This window comes from Triticum aestivum, chromosome 6A (genome assembly GCF_018294505.1).
Source record: "Triticum aestivum cultivar Chinese Spring chromosome 6A, IWGSC CS RefSeq v2.1, whole genome shotgun sequence".
Classification (NCBI taxonomy): domain Eukaryota; kingdom Viridiplantae; phylum Streptophyta; class Magnoliopsida; order Poales; family Poaceae; genus Triticum; species Triticum aestivum.
The window spans coordinates 371,486,534-371,503,395 of NC_057809.1; positions in this window are offsets into that span (position 1 = coordinate 371,486,534).

Sequence of the window (16,862 nt, forward strand, 5' to 3'; positions counted from 1 at the left end):
TATCTCGAGAAATATGAGAGATAAGGTGAGGAGGAGTGGGGCGTGGTGGTGACTGGTGGTCGGACTGGGCGGAGGCATGGGGATGGATGGCGCATTATGTCTAGGTTTGTATCTGTCTCACACACACCCACGTTGGTGGGGGACGTGCATGAAGAGAAGAGGTGCACGCACGACACACGTACTCCCGTATTTTTCGCAACCACACCCATGCGGGTACACGGTGGAGCTCATTTTTGTACGAAAAGGCAGCCCACGTGGTAATTTGACATGTGTAATGGTTGTCCACTTGATGGAGGATCATCTACCACGGGTGAACAAACAAATTGCGACTTCACGCGTTATGTTAAAAAAGAGGCCAACCATGTGGGCCCTACCTTAGAGACAATGCTCTATACACTCGAGATGCTTTGTACGTATTACTTTTGATGTGTCCCATCAACTCATAGAGCGAGGAGAAGCTTTCTTAGTACGCCGCCTCCCCCGCCCACGGGCGTGGTGGCTCGCAGGACAAGGTGAAGCTTGCTTACTACGCCTTATGCCTGCTCCCTCAGCCACGCGCGTGGTGGCTCGCAGGATGAGGATAAAATTTTACTACTCCCTCCGTTTACTCCTCGTCCCTACCTTGGTTGAGAGATTGTCATATTGTTTGGAATATATGTCTTTTAGTAGTAGTAGTAGTAGTAGTAGTAGTAGTAGTAGTAGTAGTAGTAGTAGTAGTAGTAGTAGTAGTAGGAGTAGTACAGTGGTATATAGGAGTAGTACTACTACAACAATTTCCTTGGAGTCCGTGGTGCAGCAAGCTACCCTAGGCTACGTTACAACTCCCTCCTTTCCAGTTTATGGCTCAATTTCAAAATCTCTCCAACCTAAGTAGACGGTGAGTAGTGGAATTAATTTCCTAGTTTGCACAAGTAATTAGTACGCTCGTTTTTCTCAAGAAGTTATGTTTACTAAGGCATTAACTAGAACGAATGCATGCATGACCACTAAATTTCCATGAACTTCTACATGCATTGGTGAGTTTTCTCTTGACACTGCTTGCATCAGGTGATTTAACGCACCTTGAAATCCAACATGTGATGGTGCTACTACTAGTAGAATTGAGACTTATAAAATGGAAAAATGATTTTTTAGATGAGCCCTATAAACCGGAAAGGAGGGAGTAGTAAGTAGTAGTACTACCTCCATAATGGGTACGTACTCCGTAAAATTAGATTTTACCAAAACTAAGTCATTCAACCTTTATTTTCCTGTTTCCCTTCTTGCCTCCTTGCCTCGAACAAAGTATGCCAAACTCCCCTGGCTGCCGCGCGGGAAAAGACCCACCCACCCCTTTTTTAGTCTAGGTTTGAATCGATGGATCGCGCAAAGCAACAAAAACCAAGACATGTCTTGTACTTCTCCCTCGACGCTCGCTTTCATGAATTCTGTACTTCCTCTCACTGATATGTGGGACATATAGCAACCGGGTCGACGTGTCATGCACCAAATAACAGTGCAGAATAGCGGGGGGATGCACCACAGTCGTACCACCCCAATAGTAGTAATGAGCAATGGGACGTCCAATCACAATGCCGCACTTTCCCAAATGGATGAAGCAACCATTATTTCACACTTTGCTTCGCCATCATCTCCTTCAAGGAAACCACGTAGTATTGCTTCTGCCATTGTTCTGCCTCAAGAAGGACATGCGCATCACCTTGGTACACCATGACACGTGGGACCGCATGACAGGCCATGCTCCCCCGCCCATTGCTTGGTAAAATCACCACATTTTTACTACTTTCTCTGTATCGGTTGACGGGGCATGCACGTCATTATAGGTTGAGAATTTAACTGGCAATATATGTGATGAACAGTATATGTTTAGAAACTACATCCGCTTAAGAATCCAATTATATACTTTTTGTGACGTAGTAACTCATATTTAGGGATCCCTTGATTCAAATGAATTTCATAGGATTTTTGGAGGGTTAGAATCCTTAGGAATTTCTCCTGCATTGGTCCTTTGATTCATAGGATTGAATCCTATTGGAATTTCTCCTACGGAATCATGTATACTACATTTCATTGGAAATCTAGCATCCACTCCAACCTCTTTTCCCACTTCCTTTGTTTTTCCTATGGAATCAAACACTAGGTGCTAATCCTATGGGATTCAAGTGGGCATGCCACTCCAATCCTTTATTTTTCCTATTCCCGCGGTTTGAGAATCCTATGAATCAAAGAGGGCCTTAGTTAGTCAAATGGATGACCTAGAACTACATGCACACCCTATAAACCGAGACGGGGAGGGTAGTACAGTATGTATCTTTTTAGATCAATATAGTCGGGATTCACCAAGGAGCAAAACAAAGTGGTAGGCAGCTCCTGTCGTGTTGGCATAGCAACTCAAGCAGGGTCAGTCTGGACATGAAATGGAAACACACTTAACAGGACCCCTTTGGACGACATGTGGCTCATCCACCATCTTGTTCCATGTGCGATGCACCAAATTACATTTTGGAGCAGCGGTTGGAGTGGTAAATGTGCACTCAGGGGTCAAATCACAAAGCCCCACCTTTTGGGCATGGTTAATAATATAGCCCGTTGCTGGCTATAACATCTTGCCATGTCATCTATAGCCAATGTAGTAGCCAACACGTATAATAGTGGGCTACAAGGAAGTACTACTTTTCTATCATATGACCCACCATACACTCTCACATAGCTTCTTGGAGGACGTGCTATAGTCGGGTGTAAGTCTACAGTCCACTTCTCTTCCCCCTCCTCTTCTCTCTCTTCCAAGTCAGGAAAGATATAGTATTTGAATCCTTACAACACGCTCACATCACCTTATTATACTTGATGTTCCCGCATTAAGCTGGACAAATGAAGCAACCATCATTTCACTCTAGGGTGCAAGAGCATAAAGAAAAAGAGAAAACTAATGATGCGTGCAGCAGCTACCTAGGGCACCCTAGGGTAGGGGCGTCCACTACAAATAATTTTTTTGAAAGCGCCTCCACTACAAATCCTCTTCTCCCTCGTCCTCTTGAAGAAAACTGATGATGCATGCCGCGGTAGGGTTTGTAGGAGTACTACGGTGTGCGGGGCCATGTTGTAGCAAATAGGAGAGGGATTGAGTTCGAGTCGATGCCTTAATATGTGTGGGCTGCTTGGTTTTATGGGAACTAGGCAGCATTTTGGGTTCGAGGACCAGTGGAGATATATGTACAAAAAATTGTGGACATAGGTTCGACCGAAAGGCAACGATGCATGGGCCCTGCATTTTGATATACCCGCGGCCACGTGAAATTTGCTACTCTACTCAAAACTAGTAAGGTACACATTCATTGAATGCACGATATTTGGAAACCAAATTATGAATAAATACACACTATAGCAGGTAAAGCTTTGAGTCATATATGCATGATGTAGATGTTCGTTTAGTTCTTATAGTTCATCTCATCCAAAATTAATTTGATTTATAAAAAGGTTAAGATTCATGGGATTGTGCATTGTAAAGCATGACTTAAAATACAAATAATGGAAATTCATTTAGAAAAAAAGTTTGGGCAATTATGATAAGGAAGATTCTAGAACAAAGGAGAAGTGCTTGTGTTTTGAGGTTTGTGCATTATGCTTAAGTTCAACCATGGAGTCTTCTATAATGTACATGTGGCGGAATCTGGTGGAATGTTGATGATATCCAATGGCAGTAGTGCTCCTAGACGAAACAAGAAACAAGGAGGGAGTTAATGTACCTTGCCAAAGTGTTTTGGGATTATTTGGTTTTCGGAAGATGACTTACACACCTGGACGGAGGGAGTACAAAGAGAAAAAATGAATTGCAGTTAAAGTAATGACATTTCTAACAAAAATTTGAATGTGAACTACATATGTGTGCACGTGACCAGCACATACATTGTCAATACAAAATTTAATGCAAGAAATAACTTATGAGTAACATGCACAAATTGATGATGTGGTGCTTGCATGCATAGAGTAGAAAAACAATGTGATTTATGACTTGCATGCATGACGTGTTCTTGTGCCATAGTTGCATGTCTAGGAAAAAAGCTACTAGTGGGTTGTACTAGCTACAAGCTATTTAGGAATAGAAGATGTATACATGGAAGTTGTAGGGAAAGAGATAACATGTATCTCAATTCCTATGAGTAGGGATTGGAAAAGAGATGTCATTTGGTTCACATCATAGAAACTTTTCTATTCAATCTAGAGATGACATGTATCTCTATTCTTATGAGGAGGGATTAGAAAAGAGATGTCATTTCGTTCACATCATAGGAACTTTTCTATTGAATATATGCTAATGTTTGTTTTCCTTTAAAATTATGGGAGTATAGGACCAAAGTGGCTCTAAATCTATAAAAATGATAACATGTTTATTTCCTTTGAAATGTGGAGTATATGAATCTATTCCGATGAACCAATTGGCTCTAAAGGAAAAAATCAAATAAAAATCATATCGTATAGAGTTCCTATGATATTCCTCCACACTAAAGGATGGTTGAAATTGCTGCATGTGATACGACGGTCTTTCTTTGTAGACTCCTCCCCCATCTTTATATTTACCTCTCGAAGATGAATGAAATGATATATACTGGGTACTCTATATGTGCATTTTGGTACACGAAAACTTAGTAAAAGTTTGCGAGGTTCGAATTTTCAATAAAGCTATATGAAGTGCATTTTGGAATGGAGGGAGGAGCATACGATAGTTGCTAACACTCACGTGGAAGATTTCTGTGTAGGAGGAGTGGCTGCTTTGTTAAATGACATGGAAAAACTGACACTGTTAGATGCTGATCTAACGGTTCTTACAGTGTTCGTCAGGAAACGGCTTGTGGCGAACATTTTTTGGATAATGATTTACGGACACATGCATTGCATTGACACGTGCCCCCTCTCTCTCACGCACACACGCACCCTCACAAGTCACGACTCTCCCGAGTCCTCTCGCACCCACCGTCTATCTGCAGGTAGACGTCACACACATATGTGCTCTTCACACCTACCCTCAAAACTTCTAAAAAACAAAAGACATCGCGCACCTTTTATTTTAGCTCACACATCACACACTTATAATATTACTCTTGTGGCGAACGTTCTTTGGGCATAGTATATTGTACGCTCATGAAGAGAAGTGGTGCACGCACGCACTAGTTCTCTCACACCCACTCGCGGGTACACGTAGGAGCGCATTTTTTTGAAGCTGGTACAACAATATCACTCCACTATATATCTATATATATATATATAAGTAGGAGCCTTAGCGCTTGCTTTACTAGGGTTCCTCTCTTTCACTCCCTCATGGTCTCCTCATCTAAGCAAGACATAGGTGGCCACACTCTCTCTCTCTGCTCACGGCTGGTCACAAATCCGGCTGGACCACCTCGACCTCGGCAGGGATGTAGGTGCATCGTTCACGTTGTCGTCAGCGACGAGGGAGGAGACCAACGGCTGCCTGCGCATCCCGATCGGCGGCTGTGCCATTCTCTCTGAGAGAGCGCCGGCTCGGGAGGGCCTCCGACCCCTTCTTCCTCCTAGCGGTATTGTGGCCAAGATGCGGCCTCCCAATTCCGTCTTCGCCACATGCCGACGACCCTCAAGTATATATTCCTTCGAAACCTTCCTTGCTCTACTGCCCCAGCTCCCCACGTGGTTGCATGTGGATCTTTTTCTACTTCCGTCGGCTGTTCCAAAGCCACCTAGACTTCTACTATTATTATACGTAAAGCAAGTTCATACGGTCGAATCTAGGAGTTGCTTCAAACAGGCAAGAAAGTGGGAAAGCTGTAGCATGAATCTAGGACTTGGTTCAAAGAGGAAACGGGGGAACGTAGTAGATACTGGCTACCCAACCAGTCTCTTGGTTGAAAAGGCGAAGAAAGCATGGTGGATGGCGAAGGGTAGGGGGAAGTGGACCTGTCTCTTGGTTGAAAAAGGAAAGAAAGTGAGGGGTATTGGGGGACAACACAAATCAGAATGAGCAGGTCTAGATTTCCTTTAGTCACATAGGAAAATGTCATCAAGGAGATAAAAAATGGGACAAATGCAGACATGATGCCTGAGTGTTTGCCGCTCTTGGCAACCACATCTGCCTCACCACTTTATGCCAATGTTGTCCCTACGCCCATATCGCTACCGCTAATGTAAAATCACATGAAGCATTAAGCAATGCCACCTAATGTCACTATAAGAAATGGTCTTGTGCCGTCGATATATTGAAGCAATGCCACCACCATTTTATGAAGTTCTTCTGTCTTGATTTATTTCCCATGAATTGTGTTTTTGTAGTTACACTTAAATCTCACACCGCTAACATTGCTTCATCCCAGTGGAACTGCACAAATTTGATTGCACATTTACTGACCATGTGCTACTCTCATGACAGTAATACTAATGCTATTGTTCTGCATGTTAATCTAGTGGCAGTGTTGATGTGATGTGATGCTACTTACTTAAGGGCACTTTCATACTGTTAATCTAGTGCCAATTATAACACAATAGATGTTGTTGTCAATCATATGCCACTGCAAATAATTGTCACTGTTTAAATAATCGTATTTTGTATTTGCGCAAAGAGGGTTGTCTGTCTCCATATTCTTTCTATCTGCGCAATCAAAAGTACACACCTCAGATTTAGTACAACTGCACAAAATAAGATGGCTATTCCAAGTTGTCGTCCTCTAACCACCAGTTTTTAGGTATTCCTATATTGCTTAACTTAAGCTTTTCAAGTGTTTTATGAAGCCGAGTTTAATGTGAGTGTTCCACATGAACACTGGACTAGTGTGTGAATATTTGGAATTTACATTGTCACCTTAGTTAACTGCATGAACCACTATAACAAGATACGTAGTTGCTTATATGTCAGACAACAAATTAGTGATTGTTAGTTGGTCGATAGCCTAGCGTTGAAGTGAGCTGAGCCAATGTGCCGTGTTTTGCACAACTATTTACAAGTGGGGTAGCACCAATAGTGTTTACAAGTACTTATCTATACATCAGCGCATAGTTCTCAAGCAAGTACTCTATTTCATCAAACACACACTGCTCGCATGATAAACCGGGACACCTTATGTCTTACCATTCCATATTCATGAAAAAACTAGTGAGGACCTATCTGTTTTGGCAACAATTACGATGGTTCTCACATGATTCACGGGCACACAAAAGTAGCAGCAGTTCCCATAGACCGATTCAAACAGAGTACTAGCCCAGAGGGCTCGATAATAGGCAAGGTTTGGATAATTAGACACAATCCAAACTACTATTAAACACTAGTTGGGGAAACTATTTCATGCCTCGATCTAATTTGGGCTGGACACAAGACGGACCTAGCCATGAACATCATCGAGGACGTCCGGCCGCAATTCAATCATGTGAACCTTCATGAAGATAACCTTATGGCCTTTCCACTCATAAACTTGTTTGTGGACGCATGCCTCATCATCTTCATGCATAAGCTTGACAAGAACAGTATGCCTCACAAACGAAGGAGTAGCATTGAACTTCTTTTGCTTCAGTACACCCTGGACAACACGCCTGACAACAGTGAGGCTAGAATACAAGTCGACATCGGTATAAGTGCAGGCGGCTTCTAGGATCCAATAGCCTAAGAACTCTGTTTTCCTAGTGCATATATTCAAGTCATCCACCTCATAGCGAGTGACATGTACAACCACACAATCCTTGTCTAGATCAAGGCTCTAATTGAAACAGAAACAAATTCTGAATTACTTCCTAGTATAAGAAACACAAGTTATTTAAACCACTTTGTATAGCATGGCAATGAAGCTAATAAAAATTTGCATTATTCATCACCACATACTTAGATGAATAACCGCAATCAAGATCGGCATAGAACAAAATCACCTTGGACAGCTCAGCTGGGTGGGAGGACACATCCTCGAAGGGGGGAAACTGCTCCTGTAGTGCCACGGGGGCTGTAACCTCAAACGGGCGTTGACCATCTCAGTAGTGGCCGTGAGTGTATCTGGGGTCGGCTCGGTGGCTGCCTCCATCTTCTTGGAGCTCTCTGCCTTTTGGGGATCAGCCTCCCGCGTCTGCTCCAATATCGGCAGATCTTTGCCTGGTTCTCCCTGGTCCATCATGAAACTGACGAATACTACGAGACCACTAAAAGGAAAACACAATCGCAATGACAATGAAACAAAAGAGAGAGTGAGGGTCGGTTACTGCTCTGCAAAAGTTCTTTTTTTCTCTGAATGAAAATATACCAATATCACAGATTCGCTTACCTTCCCTTCATTGGGAGAGAAGAACAGTGGCAGATGAGAGTGTTGGATTTCTTGAAGATGGTAAGGGAGAAGGGGATTCAACGAAGAGTGAAATTCTTGTTGCATTGTTCGTCAAACAAAGAGTGCGGGGAGGTGGGGTTTTGTGATACGATAGCTCGTTACTACCGCGCTACGACCGGGGTGACTCTCCGCCTGCATACTACCTTCTAATTTGCTGGACGACATTTGGGCCCGCGCGCGGCATGGCCTGCATGTCGGTGAACAAAAGTAAAATGGCATTCAGTAGAGGGAGACATTTCGATGACCTAGGAGGAGCCAGAAGTGGTAGTGTATCCTCTTTACTAGTAGTTGTTGTTTTTCTGGGTAGTTGTAGAGTGTCTCCACTGTACTAGTAGTAATTGTTTCTCTAGGCCCAAGACAAAACAACCCATCCACCCTAGTAAATAATAAAATCAATTCAAAACCCATATATTTACTTAATGAGAGGTGCTACCCACACCCAACACAGCGCCCCAAAAAAACCTGGGTGATCTTCTTCCTCCTCACTCCCACCCACCTCATGTCAGGTCGCTCCACTAGTACCCCCAAATTCCTCACCTCACTCCTTCAGAAAACCCCAGCTCCCCTTCTTCCTCACTACTACAGAAAAACCCCAGCTCCCCTTCTTCTTCACTCGCACTAGAACTAGGCTCATCATTCGTTACTCTGCTGAAATCTGTGAGCGTGACACGCCGCCCTCGAGGAAAATGGAGTCGGCCGACCCTAGCTCCAAGAAGATGAGGCTCGCACCAGCGTCGACGCATGTTGTCGATCCCACACTCGGCAGTGTGGGGAGAAGCGGCGACCCCGCCCCCACCGGATCCTAGGAACCCATAGAATCTCGGGTGGACCGCATTAGAGATCTCCCGGACGCCATCCTTGGGGAGATCATCTCGCTTCTCCCCAACATGGATTGCTACCGCACCCAAGTCCTCTCAATTCGATGGCGCCCTCTATGGCGCGTCGTGCCCCTTAATCTCGACTGTCTTCAGCTATCTCTCTTCAATGATTTTGAAATCCCCAAAGCCATTATCTCCTCCCATCAGGGCTCCGTTCAAAGCCTCTGCATCCCGTCATGCTACCTGAGCAAGCATAGCATGCCCTTCACGGTGGACGCCTGGCTGAAATCCCCTGAATTCACAGAACTACAGCTTCTTGAGTTCTACTATTCTCCCGGAAATCAACTACCAGATATCAAACGCCATGTACCTGTACCATCAGCACTGATGTCCATCTCACAGTTTCCCTCCTCTCTCCACACCACCACCTTTGCACTGTGCTACCTACTAGACAATCTGGTACTAAACCTTCGACTCCCATTTCTCAAGAAACTTTCACTTGTGCGGGTTCGTATATCGAAGGCCTCATTGCATAGTATCATCCACTCCAGTTGCCCTGCCCTGGAGTGCTTGGTGCTTGTTTTCACAGTTAGAATCGGTTGTCTCCAAATAAAGTTGCCTAACCTTGTCAGAATTGGAATTTCTTTTGATGGAAGGCAGCTCATCATCCAAGATGCCCCCTCACTTCAAAGGTTGATCCTTGATTCTAGTTATTCAGTGTCGCAAATGACCGCCCTCTCTGCGCCTAAACTAGAGACCTTGGGTGTAATACATGATGTTTGTGCTCATTTCAATATGGTGTTTGGCTCCATAGTTCTTCAGGTACTTTATATTATAATATACACATTTAACCATACACTGCAGTTTAAATTTCTGTGCATCAGTTATATATCATTTTGGAGTACACATTTTTTACTAATACTATGTTCTATGCTCAATGAAGAGTTTCTCCATGGATAGCCTATCAATGGTGGTCGATTCTATCAAGATCTTATATATCCAAATGAATAGTTTTGATCTAAACAAGATTATTGGCTTGGTGCAATGCTTTCCATGTCTGAAGAAGTTGTATATAAACGTGATAATTTCACGCACATTGGAAGCCCGCATATAGTGTACTAGAATTAACCATTTAGTTGTTGCTCTTTCGACACTCTTTTTTTAGACCTTAACTGTTTTCAATCTTCATGTCTATTTAAGCAACAGGACAGGGTAAGAATGTTATAACCAATCAATGGATTCGTAAGAACCGGGATTTTCTCACGTCTCATGACATCCGATTGAAGACAATAACGCTAGAACGATATGTAGCCAACCATGCAAACACTAGATTTGTCACATTCTTCCAGCTAAGTGTGAGGTTACTATTGTCCATCAGGCTTAAGTTTATCAGCAGCATAGTTTTGATGGATGGGTATCTCGAAGAGCAAAAAAAGGAGTTTCAGGGGCAAAAGAGCTTCTGAACGTGCCGGACTTCTATTTACAAATTATTGTGGTCATAATCCAGTAAATTTTACAACCCAGGATGTTCATTCTATGGACTTGACCGATCCATTTGACTGTGACTACCGAAAACACTGCCGGAGTTAGATGTTGTTGCCCATTTCAACCTGGGTTTTGTCTAAACCTGATGAACAATTAACCCTCATGCTTTTGTACAGTTTGTAAGTTGGAGTTAGATGTTCTTGCCCTTTTCAACTCCGCTGTGACTGTCATATTTTCTTTGAAACAAGGAAAATGTCTTGCCATTCATTTAATTTAGGCTGAAATATTGTAACAAATCCCAACTAAGGGAAATAACATCACTCTCACCGGCTGCTTGAGCTCACTTTGCATTACAGAAGCCAAGTGATTAGCCCCCACAAGCACCAACAACCTTATTTTGAACTAGCACACCAAATGGGATGTAAATTTTCATAGGAAAGGTTGCATGACCGTGACAGATTTCGATTCCGACATTTGGGACCCACGAGGAAATAGCCTATCCAAGGTGGTGTCGACTTACTAGCTAGTCTACAAACGATTCTGCCTACCACTCATTGGATTGACATCCAACAGCAGTCGTGTATCTTCTATCTCTTGTCTTCTTCCTCCAGCCGCCAAACCAAACCACCCCGTCGGTTCCGCCTGCTCCCGCCTCCCATGGCTGGCTGCACCTCTGCCGCCCTACCGTACCATCCAACATTGTCCAGTCCCTCCCTCTATCCCCCACACGTCTAGTTTTTCTCCGGTGACGTCAGCACCAACACGCACCCAAACCAGTCAAACCTCGTACTCCCCTCCGCCTGTGACTGACCGACGCATCTTCCACGGCTCCTGTTCATTCACTCCGAGGCCTCGCCGTCGTCCACCACCTTGGTTCAATCGCCGTGCGCGGTGCGCCGCCCTCTTGCATTGTCAATGTCGTCAACAACCGAGAGGAACAAGGAGATGACCGTACGTGGAGACGAGGACAGTAGGGACCCACCAGTGTCATGGCAGTACACAAGCAAGTGCCTCGTTATTACAAGCCCAAAAAATGGTTCCTCCTAATGGTTGGAAATCTGGGGCTCACGCCATTGTCAACGTAGTCAATAAACGAGAGAATTACACAACGATCGGCTAACACCACACTACTAGGAAAAGGGCTATAGATGATATGGACATTAATGGCGCACCGTGTATGTCGTGCGCCACTGCATATAGCAGTGGCGCATCAGATACATGTGCGCCATTAGTAATATATTACTAATGGCGCACCTAGTGTGTGGTGCGCCATTAGTAGTTTTGAAAAAAAATGTTAGTAATGACAAACCAAGGGATAGTGCGCCATTACTAGTTGACATAGTAATGGCGCACCACACCCACCGTGCGCCATTAGTAGTTTTGGAAAAAAAAAATTGTTAGTAATGGCGCACCATGGGACAGTGCGCCATTACTAGTTTTAACTAGTAATGGCGCACTATCCCGTGGTGCGCCATTACTAACAAAGTTTTTTTATTTCATTTTTCAAAACTACTAATGGCACACCACACACCAGGTGAGCCATTAGTAACCCAAAACTACTAATGGCACACCACACATCAGGTGCGCCATTAGTAACCCTAGTGCTAAATGCACCCCCCTGGACTGCCTTTTCAGTTTTAAGAAAAATAAAAGAAAATGAAGGAAATGTCAAAAAATAAAAAAATATCCCATGTGATATGTGGTCTAGTTGTTGGGAAAATTTACAAATATGAATTTCGGCTTTATTTGCAAAATCTCTGTGGAATTTAGTAAAATGGGCATAACTTTTGCATACGAACTCAGATTAAAAAGTTTTTTATATGAAAAATCATCTACTCGAAAAGTGTTCAACATCTTCAAAATCCCCAAAAACCTAACAGAACAAAAGATATGGGGCTTTTAGGATCTAGAGGGGGGGAAATGAAAAAAATTCAAACTTACTAGTGGCGCAGCATTTGCTAGGTGCGCCACTAGTAACAGGAAAAAATTGGTTTCAAAAAAAAAATTGGAATTTTTTTTCAAAATATGATACGTAATATGACCGGGAAGTTTGAAATATTTTTTCAAAATTTCATCATACTCATGAACATGAACAAAGTCCTAGACATCAACAAGGTTTAATAGGATTGATATCATAGATATATCAACAAGTGCATGTGAAGTGAGTTGGTGCTGGGGTTGGATAGAACTGCGAAGTTAAGCGTGCTCGGGCTGGAGTAGTGTGAGGATGGGTGACCTTCCAGGAAGTTTGACCACAGAGTGCGATTTGACTTGAGATTAAGCATATTGACCCGAGATTAAGCCATAGTGACCCGAGATTAAGAAAAAACCAAAAAAAATTGAAAAAAAATTCTGATTTTTTTTAAAAAAAATTGGTACTAATGGCGCACTTCTATGTGGTGCGCCATTAGTATACCAGATACTAATGGCGCACCTATGGGATACAAATGGCGCACCTGTGGTATGCCATTAGTAAAATTTTAACGGCGTGGTGCTAGTGGCGCACCTGTAGTGTGCCATTAGTAGCCAAAATAGGTGCGCCACTAGGAGGCCTTTTCCTAGCAGTGCCAGGGACCCAGTAGGTCACGCAGTTGTTCTTTACTCTTTTTTCTTAAGGAACACGCAGCTGTTATTTATACTAGTTTTAGCGACGGGTCAGGGTAACAATGGGGCCGTGCGGGGGCTATGGCCCGTCTAATCAGGGTTTTATTTATGTTTACCACATCTTCAGCCCAGTTGTGCTTTTTTCTTGCTGAAAATAGGTAGCCCAGTTCTATTTTTTTAAACAAATACCCAAATGAGACCTACTTGCTTTTTGAGCCCTGCTGGTCTGCAAACCTTTCAATATGAGGAGAGTTTCATTCAGTTTGCCCAGAAATGGGCTGTACAATTTTAGAACACATCAAACCGGGAATTAGTTTCAATTTTTTTCAATACAAGATTTTAAATTCCATTGATTTTTACGCATGGAAATTTATGTGGATCTTATATTTACATAAATTATTTTTCAAAATAGTTTGAATGTGACTCGATATTTCGGGATTAAAAACAGTTGACCGCACCGAAATATGAACAATTTCGTATAATTTTTAACCGTGGCCACAATATGGGGTGTAATGATAACAAAAAGAAGATGGGCTCCAAAATAATTCTTAAGAATTAGCAAATGGACTATAAATTATTAGAAATAATGGCAGATGGACTGTATGCTGTTTTCCACAGATTTGAGGCTGACTCGTGCGCCTACTACAGGTTGACGTGTATGCTTTCCTAAGAAAAAGGTTGATGCACACGCAACGTCGTGTCAACTTAGTCAACATACAAGAGTAGTGACTGTTGGATGTCCATCCAACGACCGTCGTCCTTCTTCAGTCTCTGCTCTTCCTGCTCTAGCTGCTCAAACAACCGCCGGTGGGGCTGCATCCTCCCTCCTCCCGCGGCCGGCTGTGCTGCCGCGCAGGCATCACCGCCCCATTGTAGTCCCATCGCTGGCCTAGCCATCCCTCTACTCAACCACACTTGTTGCGATTCTCTGGTGGCGGCAGATGAACCAGTAAACCCTCGTACTCCCCTCTGCATGGGAAACAACTGCCGAGTCATTCTTGGCTCCGTGTCGTTCCCTTCCTAGGCTTCGCTGTCATCCACCACCCTGGTGCTCAGCGTGGTGTGGTCAACGAACGACATCCATCGGAAGTGGACTATACGTGGAAAGGTTGACAGCTAGGTCCACAGCCGCACGCAAGAAAATGCCTCCTTATTACGCGCAAAATAATGATTCCTCCACCTGACAGATGGGACCCACGGAAGGACCCTGTATTTCGCAAAAAAAAATGTTCCCCCCACTGACAGGTCAGACTCACCAGCTATATCTTCGCACGCAAGGAAGTGCCTCCTTATTATGCACAAAAAAATGAATAACCCCCTGCTAGCTGGGACCCACCATAGTGGGAGGCTGGTTTGTGGGCCTACTAAGTTGACGGGGATGGAGGGCTTTGTCAACTTAGTCAATATGAATGATTCTAGCTCCAGTGACCATACGATGTCCATCCAACGGCTGTAGTGCTTCTTCAACCTCTAGTCTTCTTCCTCCAGCCGCCCAAAGCAGCGCCGGTCGTGCCACATGCTCCTGCATCTCGTGGCCGGCTGTGCTGCCGCAGAGGCCTCGTCGCCCTCTACTATTCCCATCGCTGGCCAGGACCTGTGGGGATGGCAGCCTCACACCGCAGCCGAACCAGTGAACCCTCGTACTCCTCTCCGTGTGGGCATCAAGTGTCGCGTCTTCCCCGGCTCCGCGTCGTCCCCTTCCTAGGCCTCGCCTTTGTCTACCGCCTTGGTGCTCTCGGCGCGGCGTGGTCAATGTGGTCAAGGAACGACTTTCATCAGAAGAGTACTATATGTGGAGAGGCTGACAACTGGATCCATGGACACAACAAGGAAATGCCTCCTTATTACGTGGAAAATAATGATTCCATCACCTGACAGCAGGGACCCATCAGACGGGCCACTGTATTTCACGAAAAAAACGTTTCCCCCTGACTGCTGGGACCCACCAGCTACATCTTCACATGCAAGGAAGTGCCTGACAGTCGGGACCCACCTGGTTGAAGCGTACATAGCGTTGTCATTCTGGTCGTGAACTTGTACATACATATTGGTCGATCGGTCTGTCTGCAGGCTGCAGCGATGAACCGTGCCTGTGTAAGGAAGGGCACGTGTCGTAGTAGAGGCGCGCATGTAGCATGTACAAGAACATACAATGGCCAGGGTGCAAGAAAGTAAATACGGTCACGTACGTACATACGGGCAGGGTCTCAAACGCCTACTCGTGCATATGTACGACTAGGGCTCGTGTACATGGATGGGTCAGAACGGAGAAACAGCATCATTGTCGTGTTCATGGGGAGGCAACGAAATGCGTCGTGTTCATCAGGAGGCAACGGAAGACATCATGTTCATCGGGAGCCAACCGGGTTGGATGGAACAGTCGATCAAAACGAGGCCTGGCGTACCACAGAACGGAGGAAAAGGCCTCGTGTTTGACCGGCCACAGTCGAAATGGGATCCTATTCATTGGGAGGTGTCTAGCATACCGCAAAAAAAAGGAAACATACTTCTCTTGGACCTCTTATGGTCGAAACGGGGCCCTGTTGATCGGGAGGGGAGTGGCGTACCGCAAAACAGAGGAAACGGACTTGTGTTGGAGTGCTACGGTCAAAACGGGAGTTCTGTTCATCGGGAGGGATGTGCCTACTGCAAAACAGGACTCCACGGGATACTGTTAATCTCCACCGTCGACCTTCTCCAACCTGCACAAGCTACTGGTCATCCACCGTCGACCTCCTCCAGCATCCACCTGTGACTGTTCATCCACGGGCTCCTGTTCATCCAGCCTCCACCGCTCCTCCACCGGCTACTTTTCAACACGGGGTCTTGTTCAACCACCCCTTGTCGGTGTCAAAACCAGTGGATCTCGGGTAGGGAGTCCCGAACTGTGCATCTAAGGTCGATGGTAACAGGAGACTGGGGGCATGATGTTTTCCTAGGTTCGGGCCCTCTCTATGGAGGTAATACCCTATGTCCTGCTTGATTGATATTGATGAATATGAGTATTACAAGAGTTGATCTACCACGAGATCGTCATGGCTAAACCCTAGAGGTATAGCTGGTATGGCTATGGTAATGAATATCTACCCTTTCCGGACTAAGTCCTCCGGTTTATATAAGCACCGAGAGGGTCTAGGGTTACACAAGGTCGGTTACAAAGAAAGGAATCTACATATTCGGTCACCAAGCATGCCTTCCAAGCTAAGGAGAGTCCCATCGACATGGGTGCAGTCTTCGGTCTTCGTATCTTCACAGCCCATTAGTCCGGCCCATGGCTAATAGGCCGGACGCCCGAGGACCCCTTAGTCCAGGACTCCCTCAGTAGCCGCTGAACCTGGATTCAATGACAAAGTATCCGACACGTAGATCTTTCTTCGGCATTGCAAGGCGGGTTCCTCCTTCCGAACTGTACCAAAATAGTCTTCGGACGTATCGATGTGTATAGATCTGCAACACACACACACACCCCACACAACCGTAGAGAGAATATAATATTTCTCGAATCCAATCTGTTGACAACTTTTTGTAACATGACCTTAGGTCCATCTGGTCATAATTTCGAACCGTTTTCGTCTGTCGCTCCATGTTTCGAGACACGGTTGCCATTGGCACGTCTTGTCAAAGC